Source organism: Microcaecilia unicolor, unplaced genomic scaffold, assembly GCF_901765095.1.
Source record: "Microcaecilia unicolor unplaced genomic scaffold, aMicUni1.1, whole genome shotgun sequence".
Taxonomy (NCBI): Eukaryota; Metazoa; Chordata; class Amphibia; order Gymnophiona; family Siphonopidae; genus Microcaecilia; species Microcaecilia unicolor.
The window spans coordinates 828,505-851,981 of record NW_021963345.1 but is presented as its reverse complement, the minus strand read 5'-3'; the positions used below and the strand labels follow the sequence as shown (position 1 = coordinate 851,981).

General features: G+C 49.4%; 1 long non-coding RNA gene across 1 annotated transcript; it reads right to left on the bottom strand.

Moving 5' to 3' along the window:
• Positions 1-204: 204 nt before the first annotated feature.
• On the bottom strand, positions 205-22,051 carry LOC115459222. The gene is made up of 2 exons (XR_003940227.1): positions 21,944-22,051; positions 205-384 (listed from the first exon to the last, which is right to left on the bottom strand). It is a non-coding gene; the product is annotated as an uncharacterized LOC115459222 (long non-coding RNA).
• Positions 22,052-23,477: the final 1,426 nt, after the last annotated feature.

The window sequence follows — 23,477 nt, the reverse complement described above, 5'->3', positions numbered from 1 at the left end:
GATCTGAAGAGGCAATGCTAGAAGAAGAGTGAGGTGAAAACTGAGCTAGAGGTGAGATCCGGGTTACATGATTAACAATTAACCCTGTACGACTGACATAAGGGGATCCTTATCCTCTGGGTATTCCTCAGCCCCATCAACCTGTGGCAAATGCTACAAATATGAACCTGATTGTGTTTAAAGAACCAAAAGCCAATCACTGAATGATGCTGCAAAGGTTTTATTTAATCCATTAGAAAGTAACCAGAGTTCCAGTAATCACACTGTGAGTCCCTGGAGGGTGTAGAAGTAGAGGGTACAGGGGTGGTGTCCTCAGTGCTGGAGAAAGATCCTTCTGAATGTCAGCAGTGAGGCTGGTCCAAAATCAAGTACAGGTCCGGTTCACTAGAAGAGAAGAGAGGTGGAACACCATGAGCAGTTCCTGGGGGAGTAATTCTTCCCCCCCCCCCCCCCCCCCCCAAATTTCATACCAGAGCACTAACCCTCTACCTAGATCCTGGAACTCAGAGCAGCGGAAGGAGTTCCTGTCATATCCTCAGCTAAATAAAGTCACAGAGCTCAGAATAGAAGTTTTATTAACACAGACTTGGCTACAGGCACAGAACGGAGCATGTAGAGTAGTGCCAATCCCTGATGGATAATATCACAGCCAAGAGCTCTCAGAGGAGTCCCAATCCCTACTAGGTACACTGCTCCTAGACATGTGATAGTGAGAGATTTATGCACTCTTGAATGTATTACATTAATTGAAGTGAGGAATCTAAGTAGGACTTTGAGATTTCTATATTTATACTATTTAGTTGGGTATCTGGAAACAGATCTTGACCCTACCTGTCCTTCCAACTATCAACCCATCTCCCTCCTCCCCTTCCTTTCCAAATTACTTGAATGCGCCGTTCACTGCCTTGACTTTCTCTCATCTCAAGCTGTTCTTGACCCACTCCAATCTGGCTTTCGCCCTCTTCATTAAACTGAAACTGCACTTACTAAAGTTTCCAACGACCTGTTTCTGGCCAAATCCAAAGGTCTCTATTCTATCCTCATTCTTCTTGACCTATCCGCTGCTTTTGACACTGTTGATCACGGCCTACTCCTTGATATGCTGTCTTCATTTGGATTCCAGGGCTCTGTTCTTTCCTGGTTCTCCTCCTACCTCTCGCTTCGCACCTTTAGTGTACACTCTGGTGGATCCTCTTCCACTTTTATCCCACTACCAATCGGTGTACCTCAAGGCTCTGTTCTCAGTCCTCTCCTGTTTTCCATCTACACGTCTTCCCTTGGCTCTCTGATTTCATCCCATGGCTTTCAGTACCATCTCTATGCTGACGACTCCCAGATCTACCTCTCTACCCCCGATGTCTCAACTGGCATCCAGACCAAAGTTTCAGCCTGCCTGTCTGACATTGCTGCATGGATGTCTTGACGTCATCTGAAGCTCAACACGGCCAAAACCGAGCTTCTCATCTTTCCCCCTAAACCTACCTCCCCTCACCCCCCCTTTCTCTATTTCGGTGGATGGCACTCTTATTCTCCCTGTCTCATCTGCTCGTAACCTTGGGGTCATCTTTGACTTCTCTCTCTCCTTCTCTGATCACATTCAGCAGATTGTCAAAACCTGTCGTTTCTTTCCCTACAACATTAACAAAATCCGTCCCTTCATCTCTGAACCCTTATCCACACTCTTATCACCTCTTGTCTTGATTATTGTAACCTACTTTTCACCGGCCTCCCTCTTAGCCATCTCTCGCCTCTTCAATCAATCCAAAACTCTGCTGCGTGACTCATCTTCCACCAAAGTCGCTATGCCCACATTACCCCTCTCCTTAAGTCACTTCACTGGCTCCCTATCCGTTTCCGTATTCAATTCAAACTTCTCCTATTAACCTATAAGTGCATTCACTGCCGCTCCCCAGTACCTCTCCATTCTTGTCTCTCCCTATGTCCCCCCTCGAGTACTCCGTTCTGTAGATAAATCTCTCCTATCTGTCCCTTTCTCCTCTACTGCTAATTCAAGACTCCGTTCCTTTTATCTCGCTGCACCTCACGCCTGGAATAGACTTCCCGAGCCTGTACGTCTAGCCCCGTCTTTAGTCGTTTTCAAGTCCAAACTCAAAACCCACCTCTTTACCACTGCTTTTGACTCCTAACTCACTTGCCCTGTCCTTTAACCTCACCTCTTTATTCCCTTCCCTTAATTGTTCTGTCTGTATTCTCTTACCCATAATTGTTCTGTCTGTTTACCTGTCTTATCTAGATTGTAAGCTCTTTGAGCAGGGACTGTCTTTTGTGTATGGTGTACAGCGCTGCGTATGTCTTGTAGCGCTATAGAAATGATAAGTAGTAGTAGTAGATTTATACTAATTCACATTCTTTTATTTTTGATCTGGTGTCCTTCTCCCATGGACATAGTGCACAATCCCCCTCTCTCCTTCCACCCCCTTCCTTGCTGGTTCCAGTAATAGCACTTCCTCTCCCGTCATCTCCTCACCTTCTTTCCTCTACCCCTCCTCCGGTCTGCAGTCTTCAAGCTGTCCGGACCGGTTCAGGGCCATCGATAGCATTAGTGATGTAAGCATGCTGCCTTCCAGCTGCCCCGGAAACCTTCTCTCTGCAGCATCCCACCTACACAGGAACAGGAAGTTGCTGCAGAAGTAAAGCTTCTAGGCAGGCTGAAGGTAGAATGCTTGCATCGCTAACGCTGCCGGTGGCCCTGAAACTGTCTGGACCAGGGTTGCCAGATGGGAAAAATTTTCCCAGCCCAAAATCAGCCCTAAACTCGCCCAAAAAACGCCCAAAGTCAAACCCCGCCTCCCACGTCACCAACCCCGCCTCCAATGTCACAGACCCTGCCTCCCACGTCATTAACCCCGCCCCCTGACGTCACCCCCGACGTTGTTAACCCCGCCCCTGACATCAACCACGCCCCTGAAAAGCTTCTATTGGACCACACCGGACCAATAGAAACCCCGGGAAAGCTTCTATTGGACCAAAGTGGACCAATAGAAGCCCCGGAAAAAAGCACACAGCGGCCACAGGAAAAAAAGCCCAAACCCGCACGCTGCAGCCGCTGAAAATTTTCTGCAGCTGCTCGCAGAAAACCCACCCAGTGTTGCGGGAAGACCGCAACCCTGACAACAATGGTCTGGACACCTTGAAGACTGTAGGCCAGAGGAGGGATAGGAAAGAGGAGAGGATGGGAGAGCGACACTGGATTGTACTGGGAGAGAGAGGAGAAGAGGGGGAGGGGAACACCCAGTGTTGCGGGAAGACCGCAACCCTGACAACAATGGTCTGGACACCTTGAAGACTGTAGGCCAGAGGAGGGATAGGAGAAAGGAGAGGATGGGAGAGCGACACTGGATTGTACTGGGAGAGAGAGGAGAAGAGGGGGAGGGGAACACTGACCCGTACTGAGTGGGGTGGAGGAAGCAAGATATGGATGAGGCTAGGGTGTAGGAGGGAGAAGCAGGAGGTGGATGGGACTGGGGGTAAGGGTAGAGGGGAGGGGAACAGATCAGAAGATGCATGGGGCTAGGAGGTGTGGATGGAAGGGAGAGGAAGAGGAACAGAGCAATTATGGATCAGAGAGATGGAGTGGGAATTTGAGGGGCTAGTGAATACTTGGCAGGCTTAGATATGTGGGAGTATATTGATGGGTTGGGATAATGAGTGAGGATGTGAAATGAGGGATAAGAGAAGAGGGACAAGAGAAGGGGTTGACGTGAGGAAAGGTTGAGACCTAATATCAATGACCTGGAAGACTGGAGAGAGGATGAGAGGCATTGAAAAGGGATGGGGGTACTGGGGAAGGGGAATGGGAGAAGGGGATGAGGTAGATGAGAAGTGAAACAGAGACTAAGGACTAAAGGGTGAAAGAAAAGTGTGAAAAAAAACATTAAATGAAAAAAATGTAGAGAAGGAAAGGAAGAAGACAAGAGGAGAGAGAAGAAATAGAAAAGCCAACCTGGAAAAGAATTTAGGAGTCGACTGACACATGGAAAGTGGAAAAGAGACTGGAACCAGCCTAATTAGAAAAGTAAAATACTCAGACAACAAAGGAAGAAAAGAAAACATTTTTATTTAATGCTTTTTAAAGACTAAGCGTGCTTTGTGAAATGTAGATCTATATATATAATTTGTACCTCCAATGTTCTCTGGCTGGCTGGGTTCGTAACATCCTGACATCAGCAAGCCTCCAGTGTTCTCTTACCTCTCATTATCCTGCTCTCGCATAAAGATGAAATGATGTCAGAGGGCGGAACAGTGAGAGGGAAGGGAACGCTGGAGGCAGTGGTGTGCTGGTAAATTTTTAACAACAGGCTCTCTCCCCATCCACCTCGGCGCCCCCCCCCCCCCCCCCGTCCACCTCTGCGCCCCCCCCCAAAATTGCAACGCTGGCTATAGCCGAGGGGAGGGGCAATGCATTACTCTCTCCAGGAAAAAAAATTAAATGATCCCAGGTTCCAATCTAATTCATGTTTAATATGGGATAAAATGCCATAAATAAGTAAATAAATATAAACTTTTAACGTTCAGCACCTGATTCTCAAAGTGGACATATTCCAAACACTATAATGAAAATAAAATTATTTTTTTTCTACCTTTGTTGTTTGGTGACTTTGTTTCTCTGATCATGCTGGTCCAGTATCTGATTCTGCTGCTCTCTATCTGTTCCCTTGACTCCGTTTCCAGGGCTTCCTTTCCATTTATTTCTTTTCTTTCCTCCTTTCTTCTTCATTTCTGGTCCTCCGCAGATTTGACTGTACAGTGGATCCAGCTTCTGCCTATTTTCTCTATCCATGTGCAGTTTCTCTCCTCACTTCCTTTCCCCTCATCTAATCTCCTTCCTCTATCTTCCCTCCATGTCCAGAATTTCTCTTGCCCTCCCCTCCATCTATGTCCTGAAACTCTCCTCTCTCCCCTGCCACCCTCTATCCATCCATACCCAGCAATTCTCTTCTCTCCCCTGCCCCCCTACCCATCCATGCCCAGCAATTCTCCTCCCCCCTGCCCTCCCCTCCCGCTCCCATCCATGCCCAACAATTTTGTGGGGGTGAAGGAGAATCGCTGGAAATGGATGGGAGCGGGAGGGGAGAATGGGGCAACGGAAAATTGTTGGGCATGGATGGGAGCGGGAGGGGAGGGCAGGGGGGAGGAGAATTGCTGGGCATGGATGGGTAGAGGGGAGCAGGGGAGAGAAGACAATTGCTGGGCATGGATGGAGGGGGGCAGGGGAGAGAAGACAATTGCTGGAAATGTTTAGGAGCGGGAGGGGAGGTAAGCATGGCCTGTGATGGCGCCCTCCTGCCATGCTTACCTCATGTAATGGAGCCGGCTCGCCCCGAAGAACAACCGGCTCGCAAGAGCTGTCAAAATTTAACAAGCGGCTCTTGCGAGCCGGAGTAAGCCAGCTCCAGCACACCACTGGTGTTATCCACAGAAATAGAGAATGAGGGAGGAGGAGAGGTTGGTTTAGGGGGAAAGATGAGAAGCTCAGTCTTGGTCATGTTTAGTTTCAGATGGCACCGAGACATCCAGGAAGCAATGTCAGACAGGCAGGCTGATACTTTGGCCTGGATTTCGGCTGAAATTTCTGGCGTGGAGAGGTAGGTCTGGGAGTCATCAGCATAAAGATGATACTGAAAACCATGGGATGAGATCAGAGTACCAAGGGAAGAAGTATAGATGGAGAAAAGAAGGGGTCCCAGGACAGATCCCTGAGGTACACCAACTGACAGTGGGATAGAAGTAGAGGAGGATCCACTAGAGTATACACTGAAGGTAGGCTGGGAAAGATACAAAGAAAACCAGGAAAGAACAGAGCCCTGAAATCCAAGTAAGTACAGCGTATCAAGGAATAGGCTGTGATCAACAGTGTCAAAGGCAGCAGATAGATCAAGAAGGATGAGAATAGAACAGAGACCTTTGGATCTGGCCAGGAACAGATCATTGGAGACTTTAGCAAGCGCTGTTTCAGCACCCCCAATTGTGCTCTGCATTCATCTTGAGCTAATTTATTGGCTGTGCCTTCTGCCTCCATGATTTGTCTTGATTTCTCTCGTGCTGTGGCCTTTAACTGTCTGTTTCCGCCCTGTGGAAGCAAATGCCTAGCGATCTTTGTTCTGAACGTTCAGTCAAGAGATTCAAGGCCTCTTTTAAACACTTGGCTTTTCTCTTAAACTCTCTCTCTCTTTCAGTATGGTGAGCTCTTTCTCTTTTTAAAGCTCGTTGGGCTTTTCTTCTTCATTTATCACATGTCTTATTCCCTTATGTATCACCATTGATGGCAATTGATTATTTGTCTCTTGGATTTATATTGTGCTCCTTTACCCAGAGGCAGCGGAATGCTCTGTCCCCAATCCTTCCATAGCATCCTAGTCCCCTTCTATGACATCCAACATATATCCTCAACCCCCCATGGTGTCAAGCATTTCTCTACTTCCCTACTTACTCCCCCCCCCCCCTCTTATCCAGCATCTCTCCCTCTCAGCCCCTCATGGTCTACTGCACCTCTCTCCCTCCCCTATAGTCTGTAGCACCTCTCTTTTTCCCTTCTCCCACCCCCTGCCTGTAGTGTCCAGCATTACATCCCCCAGAGTCTCCAGCATCTCTCTCTTTCCCTCCCTCTCAACCTCCCCCCATGTTCTACAGCATCTCACCCCGCCCCCCCACACAGTTTCTAGCATCCCTCCTCTCTTCAGCACCTCCTCTCTTCAGCACCTCTCCTTCTCTCCCCTTTCAGCATCTCTCCCCTTTCTGTGGTTTCCAGCATCCTACCCACTCCATGGTCTCTAGCATCTCTCTCCTTCCCTCCCTCTCAACTCCACCCCCCCCCCCCCCCCCATGGTCTACAGCATCTGTCTCCTTCCCTTCCCCCTCTGCCTATAGCATCCATCTGTTATTCAACCTCCCTGTGGTGTTTAACATTCCACCCTCCCCCCCCCCATGGTCTTCAGCATCTCTTCCCCTCCCCTTCCCTCTTCTCTTCAGCATCTCTCTCCTTCCCTTCCCCTTTTCTTTCTTTCTGTTCTCTCCCCTCTGCCTATGGTGTCCATCATTCAAATCTCCCCCCACCCAATTGTCAGCATTTCTTTTCTTCCCTACTGTGTCCACAAGGTATTTTTTCTCTTACCATGTTCCCCTGGGGTGGCAACTCTATAAGCTACGTTGGAGACATCTCATGGCTGGCCCGATACAGGATCTTTAGATGCTCAAGGCCTGCTGGCTCCTGCCCCCTCTAAACACTTCTTGTTTTGGAGGGGACAGAACCAGCTGGCCAGCTTTGAGTGTGTGCAGGTGCAAGATAAGAGAAAAAAGGCCTCATGGGTAGAGAAGGATAGCAAAATTTTGGGGGTGCTGTGGCACCTGTGGCTGTCCCGGGGCCTGTGCCTTTACCTTCCCTTCCCTTTTCTTCGCTCTGTCATGATCTTGTAAACCACTAAGCAGCCCAGTGAATGGTGATATATCAAATGCTTTGAAACACATAATTAATTAAATATAGAGAGCCAAGACTTTCAGCAGGTGATCTCTTCTGCTCCTGGTTTTCTTATTCTGGGTCCCGTCCTGTTTAGTGTTACATCAACATTACCTTGTTGTTCTGTCCCATGACAGCTTGGCACTAGTTAAAGTGTGACCCTAAAATGTGTTAATGCCTTCACTGCTATTCTTCCCCCTAAAGATCTTGACTGCTGTAGTCTTCACTGCTGAGATATGTGTGTGAGCAATGCATTGTGTGTAATGTAGTTCACAGACAACGCAACCCCACTTGCCTGTCTGTTTAAGATCTGCTACTACTGGTTGTGATGCTGCTTAGATCACTCCTCTGTCTCAGCCAAGCTTGGCTTCTTTGTTTATGTGCCAGCACTTCCTGGCCATTCTTACTATCTCTGTCCCGAGAGGTCAGCCAGGTATGACCTTTTCCTCCAATCAGGGGCTGCCCCCTAGAGCCACCCTTGCCACTCGAGGGCAGGCTTCGTCCCTATTGGCTTTCCTACTCCTTCTTCTCTGAGTCTGTATGAGCTTCTGGCTCCGCCCCCCCCCCCCCCCCCCCGTCCATAAGGAGGACAGTATCCATTTTGCTCCAGGACAAAGCAATGATCCTGTTGTAGCTCTGGAGAAGCACTAGTCTTTTCACCCTGAAAATATTCTCCTAAAAGAGGGTACTGCACTCCCAAACACCTAACTCCAAGCTGCCTCTATCTATGGAACTATTTTCTTACCTCTGCAACGAGCTGATCCTGGTTAAACTTCTACCTTCTCTCCACTGATACAGCTCACAAAACCACAGGATTCCTTTGTGTTTATGAACATCTAACTGTGAGTAATCATCTATGTTATTTAATAAAGGAGCTTCAGAAAAGAACAAGAGATTTAGGTGTGGGGAGGAGTCAAGATGGCGGCTCGAGCTTGAGGCTCTGTGGAGGCTAACGCTGAGCTCTGTTCAATTATTACCTTCTTCCAATATGCCGCATACAAAGCGAAAAGGTGCAGTGAAGGGTGTCTTACCATCGGCCCAATCACTCCCTCCGGGCCAGCAAACGCTCCTACAGTTTGCCACGAGCACCCCTGTGGATACTGGCATGAGGAAACCTGGGTTTCCCACAGGTCGATTGGGTGGGGATTGTAGCTGATTGCCTGAGGTTCTGGTTGGAATGGATGATACCCAGTGATTGCGGTTTCCCTCATCCCTCAGCTAGGCTGACACCCAGTTATACCGGCTCCCCCCCCCTAAATTCCACTCTGGCCCTGTGTGGCATTCTGGGGAGTGTTGTGAAACTTAACTTTGCAGTTCAGCTGGATTCCTGGTGGCACAGCAAGTATATGCCTTGATTTTTCTTTTCCAGGGCTTAGCTAGTTCTTCCTCATGTTGCAATGCTCAGCAACACTATCTCTTGGCTTTGTTCCAGATGGTCTATATCTGGGCTTGGTGACTTTTTTCCTCTCATAGGAAATCTTTTATGTTGTTGCTCGTTTTCCAGTTCTTAGCGGGCCAGGGTTCCTTTAGGCACCTGGTTCCCACTTTCCTTTCTGGGGCATCGCCAATGCTGTGGGCTCTTCTAGTGGTTGGCCATGTTCATTCCCAATGGGGTGTTTCCTCTGTTTGTCAATGGTCTCTCTCTCTGTCGTTCTGTTTGGATGTGTTTTAAAAAAAAAAAAAAAAGGAAATCAGGAGGCTGACAGGGTTGGTGTGTGTAGTCCTTAATGCTGCTGGCGTTAGCAATTGGTGCAGTCTCAGATTTTTTTTTCTTTCGGGCAGCTCTTCTCAGCGGGACTGCTTAGCAATTTTTTCCAGCAACATGTTGCTGGCTTCCTGGCTGCTGGTGTCTTCCAGAGTGGTATGGTGTGGTCCACTTTTGGTGATATGTTCTCGCGGGTATCTCTTGGAGGATTCTCACATAGCAGCCTTGTTTCCACCCTTCAACAGGCTTCCTGGTCTCGGGTGATGGCGGCTGCCTTTGACTCAGATTCAGGCCATTCACCTCACGTTTGCAGCTGCCTTGGTGTCGTATCCTTGGCTAGGGCTGTTATCGGGGCTTGGTAGCAGTTCAGGGTTCTAGAAACACCCAGCCAGACTGCTTCGCTGTCTGTTGGTACATCGCAGGGCCTTTCTGAGAAGCTGCTTCCTTCTCGGAGGTTTCTTTAGCCCTTCACATGGTTTGTGCGGTGCCTGTCAGTGCTTCTTGGGTTCCTTTGCCAACTCCTTAATGCAGTTCTCTACAGTCCCTGCGATGGGCTCTGCAGCTTCTCTTTGCATTGTAGGCCAGGGACCCAGAATCACTGGGTGTCATCCATTCCAGCCAGGGCTTCAGGCGGTTAGCTATAACCCTCACTCGACTGGCCTGTGGGAGGCCTAGGGCAGGAGCTTCCGGCCGGGCACCAGACAGGAGCTGCACTATCCGTACACCATCCGCTAGGAGACTGAGAGGATTGCTGAACATTCCAGGCTGTATAATGCCTTTGAGAGCGAAGTGCTTGGAGCTATTTGTTTTCTCTGTCTCCTTTCTCTGGTGGATGGACATAACCCATTGGTCTGGGGTAAGACATAATTTTACCATAGGGGGGCACTCCCAAATACAATGTAAATAGGTATCTCTTCACAAAGAGAAATTCAAAATGAATGGGGACTGGCTATGTACCGTAGATCTCAAGGATGCATACACACCTAAACCAATCCATCATTGTTGCAGAAGGTATCTGAGATTCATCTTTCAAATAGAGAATTTTCAATTAAAGGTCCTTCCGTTCTGCCTGTTGTGTGTTCATGAAATGCTTTGTAGTGGTATCAGCCCACCTCCAAAAGCAAGGTACCTAACCTTCCCACACCTCAAGAAAAATGTCAGGAAGTATTTTTTCACAGAGAGAGTAGTGGATGCTTGGAATGCCCTCCCACGGGAGGTGGTGGAAATGAAAACGGTAACGGAATTCAAACATGCGTGGGATAAACATAAAGGAATCCTGTTCAGAAGGAATGGATCCTAAGGAGCTTAGCCGAGATTGGGTGGCAGAGCCGGTGGCGGGAGGCGGGGATAGTGCTGGGCAGACTTATACGGTCTGTGCCAGAACCGGTGGTGGGAGGCGGGGCTGGTGGTTGGGAGGCGGGGATAGTGCTGGGCAGACTTATACAGTCTGTGACAGAGCTGGTGGTGGGAGGTGGGGCGGGGATAGTGCTGGGCAGACTTATAAGGTCTGTGCCAGAACCGGTGGTGGGAGGCGGGGCTGGTGGTTGGGGGGCGAGGATAGTGCTGGGCAGACTTATACGGTCTGTGCCAGAGCCGGTGGTTGGGAGGCGGGGCTGGTGGTTGGGGGGCGGGGATAGTGCTGGGCAGACTTATACGGTCTGTGCCAGAGCCGGTGGTTGGGAGGCGGGGCTGGTGGTTGGGAGGCGGGGATAGTGCTGGGCAGACTTATACGGTCTGTGCCCTGAAAAGGACAGGTACAAATCAAGGTAAGATATACACAAAAAGTAGCACATATGAGTTTATCTTGTTGGGCAGACTGGATGGACCGCGCAGGTCTTTTTCGGCCGTCATTTACTATGTTACTATGTAACTTTGAATCTGTTAAAGGCATCTTTTAGAAGCACTGAATCTGGAAAGAAAGCATAAGATAATAAAGGTTTAAAACCAGTGACTGTCTGCCTTCCCTGCACAACCACATTTGCAAGGGGCAATTAAGTGAGAAGTACCCTCCTATTGTTCTTCAAGTACCTTTCCCCATCTCCAGAGCAAGCTCCCCACCTGCTTTCAGCAACTCTGCTCATTAACTTGTAATTGAAATTGGATACAGTCCTGGTGTGAACAGCTCGAGAAAAGGATCTCCCTCCTTTAAGTCAGTGAACAGAGGGAGGCAAGTTTAAAGGAGCAAGCAGGCACAGCTTCACTCAGAGTGAGCCCCCACACATCTAGCCCCCCCCCCTCCCTACACAAAGATGATAATGGCAGACCTTAATGCTTCACAGACTACACCAGAGGCGGCAGCCCTTGACCCAAACACACAAGGGCGGCCAGAGAGACAGGCAGATACAGCAGACATCCTTCCTCCTCAGGCCCAACAGCAAGCAAAGAGCAAAAGAATCCGTAAGCTGACCCATAAATCTCTGGAAATTTACCAAGCGAAGCAGGAAAAGTACAGTATGAAGCTAAACCAGCTGTGGGAAGAGGTGAAGGAAGGCATGCTAGGAGCCTCGAAGACAGCAGGAGGCGATGGCACCCGTCTGTCATTGATGGAGATTAGTTATGCGCTCTACCAGAAAAAGACAGAAAAGTACTACCAGTTCTTAGTCGAAGCAAATATGGAGCAGAGCCTGAAGGAAAAGGAGCTCCAAGAATCCATAGATCAGAAGCGTAGAGCGGAAGTAACAAGAGCCATAGAGGAAACAGTGAACGCAAGCGTAGATATACGAGACAACGCCTCCCTGTGCTCCCACTCTTCAAAGCACACATCCAAGAGCTCAAGATCCTCCAGGTCATGTGCATCAACCCGCTCCAACCTGTCAGCAGCTAGCTCAGTGGCTCATCAGGCACGGATTGCAGCGGCGATGGCCAAGTCTCGCCGTCACCACCTTGAACAAGAGGTCGCCCTGAAGCTAGAACTGGCTGACCTAGAGGCGGAAGATGCCCGCAGGAGGGCCGACATAGAGGCGGAAGATGCCCGCAGGAGGGCCGAGACGAATGCGAGAGGGCCAAGGAGGCACGCGAGAGGGCTGCAATGGCGGCTGAGGTCGCAAGAAGAAGGGCCAAGCTGAACATGTGATAGCACACACCACGGCACCTAGCAGAGCAGCGATACATTTAGAGCCAGAGGAGCCCTCCAATCCTGAAGAACCAAACTTACCCTCAGCACTGGGAGTGCAAACCCAAGAAAGAAAGCCCAAGGTGCGACACATCACGGAAGCTGACTCTCAATGCACCGACGCGCCTGTATGTATACGCTCTGATGCACCACTACTGCCTCCGGGAGCATCATTTCAATACTCTGTAGGCAATCAAGAAACAACAAAGCGGTCGCACCCCACGTATATCCCTACAGAGGGCCAGACCAATCCACCAGCAGCGGTTCCCACTGCTCAACCCGAAGCCTCAACAGGAGACGAGCTAGTAAGATATCTGGCGCGCAAGGATCTGGGAGGCTCAGGACTTACCCAGTTCGACGGCCGCCCTGAGCGTTACCGGGCATGGAAGTCAGACTTCAAGGACGCCATCGCGAACATGAGGCTCACTCCCAAGCAAGAGATGAACATGATGCTACACTGGCTGGGGAAGGAAACAGCCGTACGCGTAGAAGAACTGAAGCACTCCTATCTGAGCGACCTGTCTAGAGGGTTAGAAGAGATGTGGGAAAGGCTTGAGGAGTACTACGGGAGCCCGGAAGCCATAGAGAATTAATTGTTCAACAAGTTGGATAGATTCCCAACGATATGCGTTAGAGACCACCACAAGTTGCAAGAACTGGTAAACCTCCTTCACGAGCTGGAAGCGGTCAAGGCCGAGAACGGATTTCCAAACCTCAGCCAGCTAGACACGCCTCGGGGCACCAAGAGCATCTTAGGGAAGTTACCATACAACATAAGGGAGATGTGGTCAGTAGCTGGCACATGATACAAGGCAGAGAACCAAGGGAAGTATCCTCCCTTCAGTATCTTCACAAGTTTCATAAGGGACATAGCCAAAAGGAGAAACGACCCCTGGTTCATAGTAGAACCATCTGAATCGGGCCCGTCCTGGGAAGGGAAACCAGCCAGAACATACAGGAAACCCATTTCTGTGTATAAGACGGAAGTATCATCCTCAACGCCTGACCCTCCTCCCAGCACGGAGAATGAAGAGGTCCCCAACGAGCAGTGCCCGATACACAAGGCACCCCATCCATTCAGAGAGTGTCGGTGGTTCCTGAGGTTGCCTTTGAAGGAGCGTATGGAGCTGCTTACGAAGTACAAATTCTGCTACAGGTGCTGTTCTTCTTCAGACCATCTCGCCCGAGGCTGCAGAGCCCCTGTCCGGTGCGCAGAGTGCGGTAGTAACCGACATATCTATGCTCTACACCCCAGCGGAGCAAAGCCGTGTATCAACTCCGAAACAGATCACGGTGGGGAGACAGAAGAAGGGGAGGCAACGATGCTCCAAGTCACGCCGAAATGTACGAGGGTGTGTGGGAAGATCCGCGAAGGGAGGTCTTGCACCAAGATATGCCTAGCCAAGGTGTATCCCGAAGGGCGACCCGAGGAAGCAGTTAAAATGGACGCCATCACAGACAAGCAGAGCAACCGGTCCCTTGCAAGATCAGAGTTTTTCGACCTGTTCAAGCTCTATCAAGCCTGTTCCTCTTATAGCATTAGGACATGTACAGGAATCGTGCAAATGTCGGGAAGAGTGGCGAGCGGTTACGTGATATAGGCAATAGATGGAAGCGCCAAGTTACGGCTGCCCATGCTGATCGAATGTGACCAGATACCAGATGACAAGGATGAAATTCCAACACCAGAGGCGGCATTGGACCACCCCCATTTAAGACCTATAGCCAACCAACTCAGGCCTGTGGATCCGGAAGCTGAAATCTTACTTTTGCTGGGCCGAGACGCGCCAGAACTCTTGTACATCCATGAATCACGCAGGGGCCCGCGTGATGCTCCCTATGCGCACCATCTCGACCTGGGTTGGACAATAGTGGGCAACGTCTGCCTCGATCGAACAAGGCCAAACATCAAGGAGCTCGCCACCAACGGCCTAGAAGTTGGGCGCGCTTCCTTATTCGAACCATGCACCAGACACCTGACCACCAAAGAGGCCCCTGCTTACAAGGAACGGAACAGTGATTCAACACTCTACAGAACCATCCCCATAGCAGATTTGAGTGAATACTTGGGAAGCTCGGTGTTCCACACCACCAAAGATGTTGACAAACCGGCCTTCTCTATAGAAGATAAAGAGTTCCTGAACATCATGAAAAAAGAATTTAGGAAAGATGAGGCGAACAGCTGGGTGGCACCCCTTCCATTTCGTAAGCCCAGGTCTCGGCTCCCAAACAACAGAAGTCGTGTTCGACTCCAGCGCCCAGTTTAGAGGGACCTCACTGAACAATGTGCTGCTCACCAGGCCTGACCTTACCAGCAGTTTACTGGGCATCCTGATCCACTTCAGAAAAGAGCGCATTGCCGTAACAGCCGACATCCAGCAAATGTTCTACTGCTTCACCGTCCATGAAGATTACAGAAATTACTTAAGATTCTTGTGGTTCCGCAACAATGATGTCAACGGAGAGATTGTCGAATACAGGATGCGAGTACATGTCTTTGGGAACGGCCCATCACCCGCTGTGGCCACCTACGGGCTCAGACGAACTGCACAGGAAGGAGAGAAAGAACACGGCGCTGATGCCAGGCAGTTCGTAGAGAGAGACTTCTACGTAGATGACGGGTTGAAGTCCCTGCCCACTGAAACAGAGGCCATCGATCTGTTGAAAAGGACGCAGATGATGGTAGCGAAAGCTAATCTGAGGCTCCACAAAATTGCATCCAACAGCGCTGAGGTGATGAAAACGTTCCCTTCAGCGGATCACGCCATGAACTTGAAGGACCTAGACTTAGGAGTGGATACACCCCCACTACAACGCAGCCTTGGCTTGAGCTGGGACCTAAAGGGGGACACCTTCACTTTCCGGGTTTGCGCACAAGAGAAACCGTACATCTGACGAGGCGTTTTGTCCACAGTGAACAGCCTGTATGATCCTCTGGGATTTGTGGCGCCAGTCACCATCCAGGGAAGATTGCTGCTTCGTGAACTGTCTTCGACCCCGAGTGAATGGGACACTCCACTGCCACAGGAAAAGAAGCAAGAGTGGGACACATGGAGGAACTCCCTAAAATCACTCGAAGAACTCCGCATCCCACGAACATATGTCCCCGTGTCTCTCACGAACGCCTGCCACAAAGAGGTTTGCGTCTTCTCTGATGCCTCAGAAAAGGCCATAGCTACGGTGGCGTACCTGAAGGCCGTAGGTGCCTGTGGCGGTGTCCACGTGGAATTCATCTTTGGCAAAGCCAAGCTCGCCCCGCAGCCCAGTCAGACTGTGCCACGCCTGGAGCTGTACGGAGCAGTTCTGGCAGTAGAAATAGCCGAACTGGTTGTGAGCGAGATGGACACTCAACTGGACTCAGTTAAGTTCTACACAGATAGTAAGGTTGTACTCGGCTATATACACAATCAGAGTAGGAGATTCTACGTGTACGTGAGTAACCGAGTGGAACGCATTCGGAAGTCCACAAGACACGTGTCAACCGATCAGAACCCAGCAGACCACGCCACGAGAGCTGTCTCAGCAGCGCACCTAACGCGAATGACTTGGCAAACAGGGCCGAAGTTTCTCGCACAACCAATAAGCACCCCTCCAGCTACTGTAAACTCCTTTGAACTGATGAACCCGGAAGACGATGTCGAAGTCCGTCCGCCAGTGACGGCCCTCGTCACAAGTGTTTCAGCTACTTTGGCCTGGGCACGCACCACTTCAACCGATTTTCACGGTGGGCGACACTGAAGAGAGCCATAGCCCACCTAATCCACATCGCCCATTCCTTCCAACCAAGGGCTTATAGAGGAGCAAGCACGTGTCACCATTGGCACCTCTGCACCAAGCCCCTGCCAGCAGAAGAGCTTCTCCAGGCCGAGAAGACAATCTTGCGTTGTGTGCAACGAGAAAGATACGTCACAGAACTCCAGTGCCTCAACAAAGGGAAGGACGTGACAAAAGACAGTCCCTTGTGGAAGCTAGACCCTTTCCAAGACGAGGATGGTTTGTTGAGAATAGGCGGCCGTCTCGCCCGTGCCAAGCTGGACAAGAGCGAAAGGAATCCCCTGATCATACCAGGACGACACCCTGTATCCACTGTCCTCGTTCGGCACTACCATGAGCAAGTCAAACACCAAAGCCGACACTTTACCAAAGGGTCAATCCGGACCGCAGGATTGTGGATCGTTGGAGCAAAGCGTTGCATCACCTCAGTTATCCACAGATGCGTCAAGTGCCGTAAGACACGGGGCAAGCATAAAGACCAAAGAATGGCAGACTTGCCACCTGAAAGGTTAAGCATTGACCCACCATTCACTTATGTGGGGCTGGACATCTTTGGACCATGGGCAATCGTCTCGAGACGGACCAGAGGAGGGAACGCGAACAGCAAGCAATGGGTCGTTATGTTCACGTGCATGAGCATACGCGCTGTCCACATCGAAGTTATAGAGTCTATGGATGCTTCAAGCTTCATAAATGCTCTCAGAAGGTTCTTCTCAATCCGTGGTCCAGCCAAGCAGATCCGCTCTGACTGTGGATCCAACTTCGTGAGCGCTTGCAAAGAGTTGAAGATAAACTCAGAGAAGATCAACACCTCTACTGTCGAGAAATACTTGAATGACCAACAGTGCATGTGGATATTCACCCCCCCCCCCCCATGCCTCACATATGGGGGGAGTTTGGGAGCATATGATTGGGGTATCTCGCCGAATCCTTGACTCTATGCTATCCGAGACCAAGACTAACCGCCTCACCCATGAGATTCTGACCACACTCCTGGCAGAAGTGTCTGCCATCATCAACGCAAGACCTCTGATTCCATTGTCCTCCGACCCAGAATCACCTTTGATCCTGACTCCAGCCACGCTCCTAACTCAAAAGACGGGTGTGCCTCCAAACCCACCTGGAGATTTTGATGAGAAGGATCTATGCAGATGGCAGTGGAGACAAGTACAGAGCTTGGTGAATACCTTCTGGAAACGCTGGAGACGAGAGTACCTCCCGACTCTACAGAACCGCAACAAGTGGCAAACCAGTAAGGCCAGCATCCAGGAAGGCGACATTGTCTTTCTCAAGGACAACCAAGCTCAACTAGTGACCAAAGCCATCCCCAGTGAAGATGGGAACGTCAGAAAGGTCGAAGTCAGAACAGTGAAACAAGGATCAGCAAATAAGTTCTGTAGACCCATCACGGAAATGGTGCTCCTCGTGCCGCATGAAGAAGCACAAGCACAGTGAACCATCTTCTACCGGTGAAGACCAAAGACTCAAGAACTCTCTCTCTCCTTTGTGTTCTCCAGTGTGTGTTGTTGTCTGTCTCTCGTTTCAGCTCCTGTGTGACGAAGCGAATGATCCTACAGATCTGCTGCAAGTGACAGAGCAGTGAGGTCGACGTCCATGAAGGCGACATTGTCTTATTCAAGGACAGCCAGACTCCACGCGATGATTGGTCCCTGGCATCAGTCGTCAAAGCTATCCCCAGCGAGAACAGGAATATCAGAGCGGTCGAAAGCAGAACCGTGAAGCAAGGAACAGCGAAGGATTCTCCAGAGTCATCACTGAAATTGTACGCCTCATGCCGCACGAAGAGGCACAAGCTCCGAGAGGCATCATCTACTCAGGAAAACCAGAGACTCAAAGACTCTTTCTCTCCCTTATGTTTAGTGTTGTTGTTGCCTGTCTCTCGTTTCAGCTCCCAAGTGATGGAAGAAGACAACCCCACAGCTGACAGACAACCTGAATACAGACAATGGACTTTGCATGCCATTAGTTTGGTAACGTGAGATGATAATAATAGTGGTATCTCCGATACCAGACGGGGAGTGTTCTGTCCCATGATAGCTTGGCACTAGTTATAGTGTGACCCTAAAATGTGTTAATGCCTTCACTGCTATTCTTACCCCTAAAGATCTTGACTGCTGTAGTCTTCACTGCTGAGATATGTGTGTGAGCAATGCATTGTGTGTAATGTAGTTCACAGACAACGCAACCCCACTTGCCTGTCTGTATCAGATCTGCTACTACTGGTTGTGATGCTGCTTAGATCACTCCTCTGTTTCTGTCAAGTGTAGTGGGCGAAAACCAGATTGAAGCGGATCGAGGCTGGCATGAGAGGAGAGAAAATCAAGGCAACGGCTGTGAACAGCGCGTTCAAGTATCTTGGAGAGGAAGGGTAGGAGGGAGATGGGGCGGTAGTTGGAAGGACAGGTAGGGTCTAGTGATGGTTTTTTGAGGAGTGGTGTGACTACAGCATGCTTGAAGGTGTCAGGGACAGTTGCAGTGGAGAGAGAGGTTGAGGAGGTGACAGATGGGGGGGGGGTGACAGTAGTAGAGATGGTGTTTAGTAAGTAGGTGGGGATGGGCACTACACCTCGCTTTAATGTGTTTTCTATTCTTCTTTGTTGGCTTTAGCTGCTGCTGGTCTCCTCTCCTTCCACCCACCCTATACTGTCCTGATTTCCTTTTTGCCTCTCTAATGAGTGCAGATAATTGGTTCTTTCATTTTAAAGAAATCTCTCACCAGCTTGGTTGGAGGACTTCTGTGGATTGGAGATTGTTAGTGCTGTTGCAGACCCAAGATCTCCTGGAAGCATCAACTGACTTCAATTGTTTGCTTCTACCTCCAATTCAGGGGCATAGCTACCACTGAGCGAGCCCAACAAAATGCCCAGGGCCGCCTGAAACTAGAGCTCCCTTCCCCTTCTCACCCTCCCCCTAAGCCCGGGTCCAACGTCTCCCCAATACATCTGCCTGCCTCTATCTCCCACTTCAAGCCCAGGTCCAGTATCTTTTCGGTGCACCTGCCAACCTCCATTCCTCCCTTCCCAGTCCTCCAAACGCTGGTGGGTCACAGCAGAGGCAAAGCTGAAGGCTGAAAAAGGACCTACGGAAGCTAGAAGAATGGTCTAAGGTTTGGCAATTAAAATTCAATGCGAAGAAATGCAAAGTCATGCACTTAGGGAGTAGAAATCCACGGGAGACGTATGTGTTAGGCGGGGAGAGTCTGATAGGTACGGATGAGGAGAGGGATCTTGGGGTGATAGTATCTGAGGATTTGAAGGCGACGAAACACTATGACAAGGCGGTGGCCCTAGCTAGAAGGTTGTTAGGCTGTATAGAAAGAGGTGTGACCAGCAGAAGAAAGGGGGTGTTGATGCCCCTGTATAAGTCGTTGGTGAGGCCCTACCTGGAGTATTGTGTTCAGTTCTGGAGGCCGTATCTTGTTAAGGATGAAAAAAGAATTGAAGCAGTAAAAAGAAAAGCTGCAAGAATGGTATGGGATTGCGTTACAAGACGTATGAGGAGAGACTTGCAGACCTGAACATGTATACTCTGGAGGAAAGGAGAAACAGGGGTGATATGATACAGACGTTCAAATATTTGAAAGGTATTAATCTGCAAGCTAACCTTTTCAGGAGATGCGAAGGCAGTAGAACGAGAGGACATGAAATGAGATTGAAGGGGGGCAGACTCAAGAAAAATGTCAGGAAGTATTTTTTCACGGAGAGAGTAGTGGAAACGAAAACGGTAACGGAATTCAAACATGCGTGGGATAAACATAAAGGAATCCTGCTCAGAAGGAATGGATCCTAAGGAGCTTAGACGAGATTGGGTGGCAAAGCCGGTGGCAGGAGACGGAGACTTATACGGTCTGTGCCCGGAAAAGGACAGGTACAAATCAAGGTAAGGTGTACACAAAAAGTAGCACATGTGAGTTTATCTTGTTGGGCAGACTGGATGGACCATGCAGGTCTTTTTCTGCCATCATCTACTATGTTACTATCCAGCTTATAATCGAACGAGAAAAACGCCCAAGTTCCGACCTAAATCGGGAGATGGGCGTTTTTCTCACAAAAACAAATAAAGCGGTATAATCGAAAGCCGAACTTTGGACGCTTTCAACTGCACTCCGTCGCGGATGCGGACAAAGTTGACGGGGGCGTGTCGGAGGCGTGGTGAAGGCGGAACTGGGCGTGGTTATCACCCGAACAGAGATGGGCGCCTTTCGCCGATAATGGATGCGTTTGTAGTTAGAATTTAGGGCACTTTTCCTGGACCCTGTTTTTTCACGAATAAGGCCCCAAAAAGTGCCCTAAATGACCAGATTACCCCCAGAGGGAATCGGGGATGACCTCCCCTGACTCCCCCAGTGGTCACTAACCCCCTCCCACCACAAAAAAATGATGTTTCACAACTTTTTATTTTCACCCTCAAATGTCATACCCTCCTCCCAGGCAGCAGTATGCAGGTCCCTGGAGCAGTTGTTAGGGGGTGCAGTGGACGTCAGGCAGGTGGACCCAGGCCCATCCCCCCCCTACCTGTTACAATTGTGCTGCTTAATGCTTAGTCGTCCAACCCCCCCAAACCCACTGTACCCACATGTAGGTGCCCCCCTTCACCTCTTAGGGCTATAGTAATGGTGTAGACTTGTGGGCAGTGGGTTTTGAGGGGGATTTGGGGGGCTCAACACTCAAGGGAAGGGTGCTATGCACCTGGGAGCTCTTTTACCTTTTTTTTGTTTTTGTAAAAGTGCCCCCTAGGGTGCCCGGTTGGTGTCCTGGCATGTGAGGGGGACCAGTGCACTATGAATCCTGGCCCCTCCCACGAACAAATGCCTTGGATTTATTCGTTTTTGAGCTGGCCGATTTCATTTTCCATTATCGCTGAAAAGCAAAAACGCCCAGCTCACACCTTGGCGAATAAAACATGGGCGTCTATTTTTTTTTGAAAATACGGTTCACTCCGCCCCTTCACGGACCCGTTCTCGGAGATAAACGCCCATGGAGATAGGCGTTTCTGTTCGATTATGCCCCTCAATGTCTGGCAGGACCTTTCCTCTGACACACAGCTCTCCCCCTTTAACGTCCAATGCTTAAGCTAATAGTGTGCATATAATTTGTATTTCGTTTTTGTTGCAACCAGTATTTTCTTGCGCAGGTCTCTACAGAGCTGGAGTTCTGTGCATCTACCCCTTAATCCTTCCCCTGATGGCTCTGGATGGAAAATGGCAGCTGTGATCTCTGTCAGTAGTCGTAAGAACATAAGCGTTGCCATACTGGGTCTTACTGAAAGTCCATGAAGCCCGGTATCCTGTTTCCAACAGTGGCCAATCCAGGTCGCAAGTACTTGATCCCAAAAGAGTAGAACAGATTTATGCTGCTTATCCCAGGTATAAGCAGTGGTTTTTCCTCTCTTGTTGGGGAGGGGGGATGATCAGACGGATGTTCTAATGTGCGTCCCGGCCAATATTCAGCTGGGATCCACATAAGTGTCTTACATGGGTTCTGCCTAAATATCAACTAGGACCCACATACACCCTCCCAGATATCCCCAGATTTTCGGTGACTGGACATGGCCTGCCATTGGATATCTGGGTCTAATTTAGCTGCTGAATATCAGGAGGAACAAAACTATTTTTACAGCTTCTGCACTTCAACAAAGCCAATTTCTGAAGCAGTGATTTAGAATCACCTTCTCTGTCTTTAGGGTAGGTATTCCCTGAGCAGCCCTGACTTCCTCCCTCCCTCCCAGGTTAGGAACAGCTTGGATATATCCCAGGTCTCTGGAATAGGAGCTGCCATGGGATTTGAACCTGGGCTTTCTGGTTCCCAGCCTACTGCTCCGACCATTAGGTTCCTCCTCAGGTCCCCTATTCACTTACAACATTTTTATCCTGAAAGACTGCAGCGACTGGAGCAACCCGAGTAGCCTTAACTGTATCCCCTCCATGGACAGGATCTGCATTGGTAGCTAGATGAGAAAGAGGTAAGATAAACTGTCAATTAATGGATCAATATTTAAATACTTTAAAAACATTTATATGCCGCCTGCCTACTTTCTAGATGGCTTACAGAAAATAAATAAATGATATGGACACAAATATATGCACACAGTTATGTGCTTCGGAGCAGGTAAAAATATGTGTCCCTTTGGGAAAGGGAAATAGGACTTGATATACTGCCTTTCTGTGGTTTTTGCAACTACATTCAAAGCGGTTTACATAGTATATTCAGGTACTTATGGAGGGCAATGGAGGGTTAAGTGACTTGCCCAGAGTCACAAGGAGCTGCAGTGGGAATCGAACTCAGTTCCCCAGGATCAAATCCACTGCACTAACCACTAGGCTACTCCTCCACTGGAGCTGATACTGTGATGTCATAATGCCTCATTCCACCAATAAGAGCCAACCTCATCAGTGATGTCACAATGGCTTGATTGCCAGATACAGTAGGATCAAAGTCCACTGCACTAACCACTAGGCTACTCCTCCACTAATTCCACCAATAAGAGCCAACCTCATCAGTGATGTCACAATGGCTGCCCGATACTTGGTTCACTTCTGATATTGTGATGTCATAAGGGAAAAGGAAATGGGACTTGATAAACTGCCTTTCTGAGGTTTTTGCAACTACATTCGAAGTGGTTTACATATATTCAGGTACTTATTTTGTACCAGGGGCAATGGAGGGTTAAGTGACTTGCCCAGAGTCACAAGGAGCTGCAGTGGGAATCGAACTCAGTTCCCCAGGATCAAAGTCCACTGCACTAACCACTAGGCTACTCCTCCACTGGAGCTGATACTGTGATGTCATAATGCCTCATTCCACCAATAAAAGCCAACCTCATCAGTGATGTCACAATGGCTTGATTGCCAGATACAGTAGAATCAAAGTCCACTGCACTAACCACTAGGCTACTCCTCCACTCATTCCACCAATAAGAGCCAACCTCATCAGTGATGTCACAATGGCTTGATTGCACAATACTTGGCTCACTTCTGATATTGTGATGTCATAAGGGAAAGGGGGGAAGGGAACTGGGACTTGATATACCGCCTTTCTGAGGTTTTTGCAACTACATTCAAAGCGGTTTACATATATTCAGGTACTTATTTTGTACCAGGGGCAATGGAGGGTTAAGTGACTTGCCCAGAGTCACAAGGAGCTGCAGTGGGAATCGAACTCAGTTCCCCAGGATCAAATCCACTGCACTAACCACTAGGCTACTCCTCCACTAATTCCACCAATAAGAGCCAACCTCATCAGTGATGTCACAATGGCTGCCCGATACTTGGTTCACTTCTGATATTGTGATGTCATAAGGGAAAAGGAAATGGGACTTGATATACTGCCTTTCTTGGGTTTTTGCAACTACATTCAAAGCAGTTTTACATATATTCAGGTACTTATTTTGAA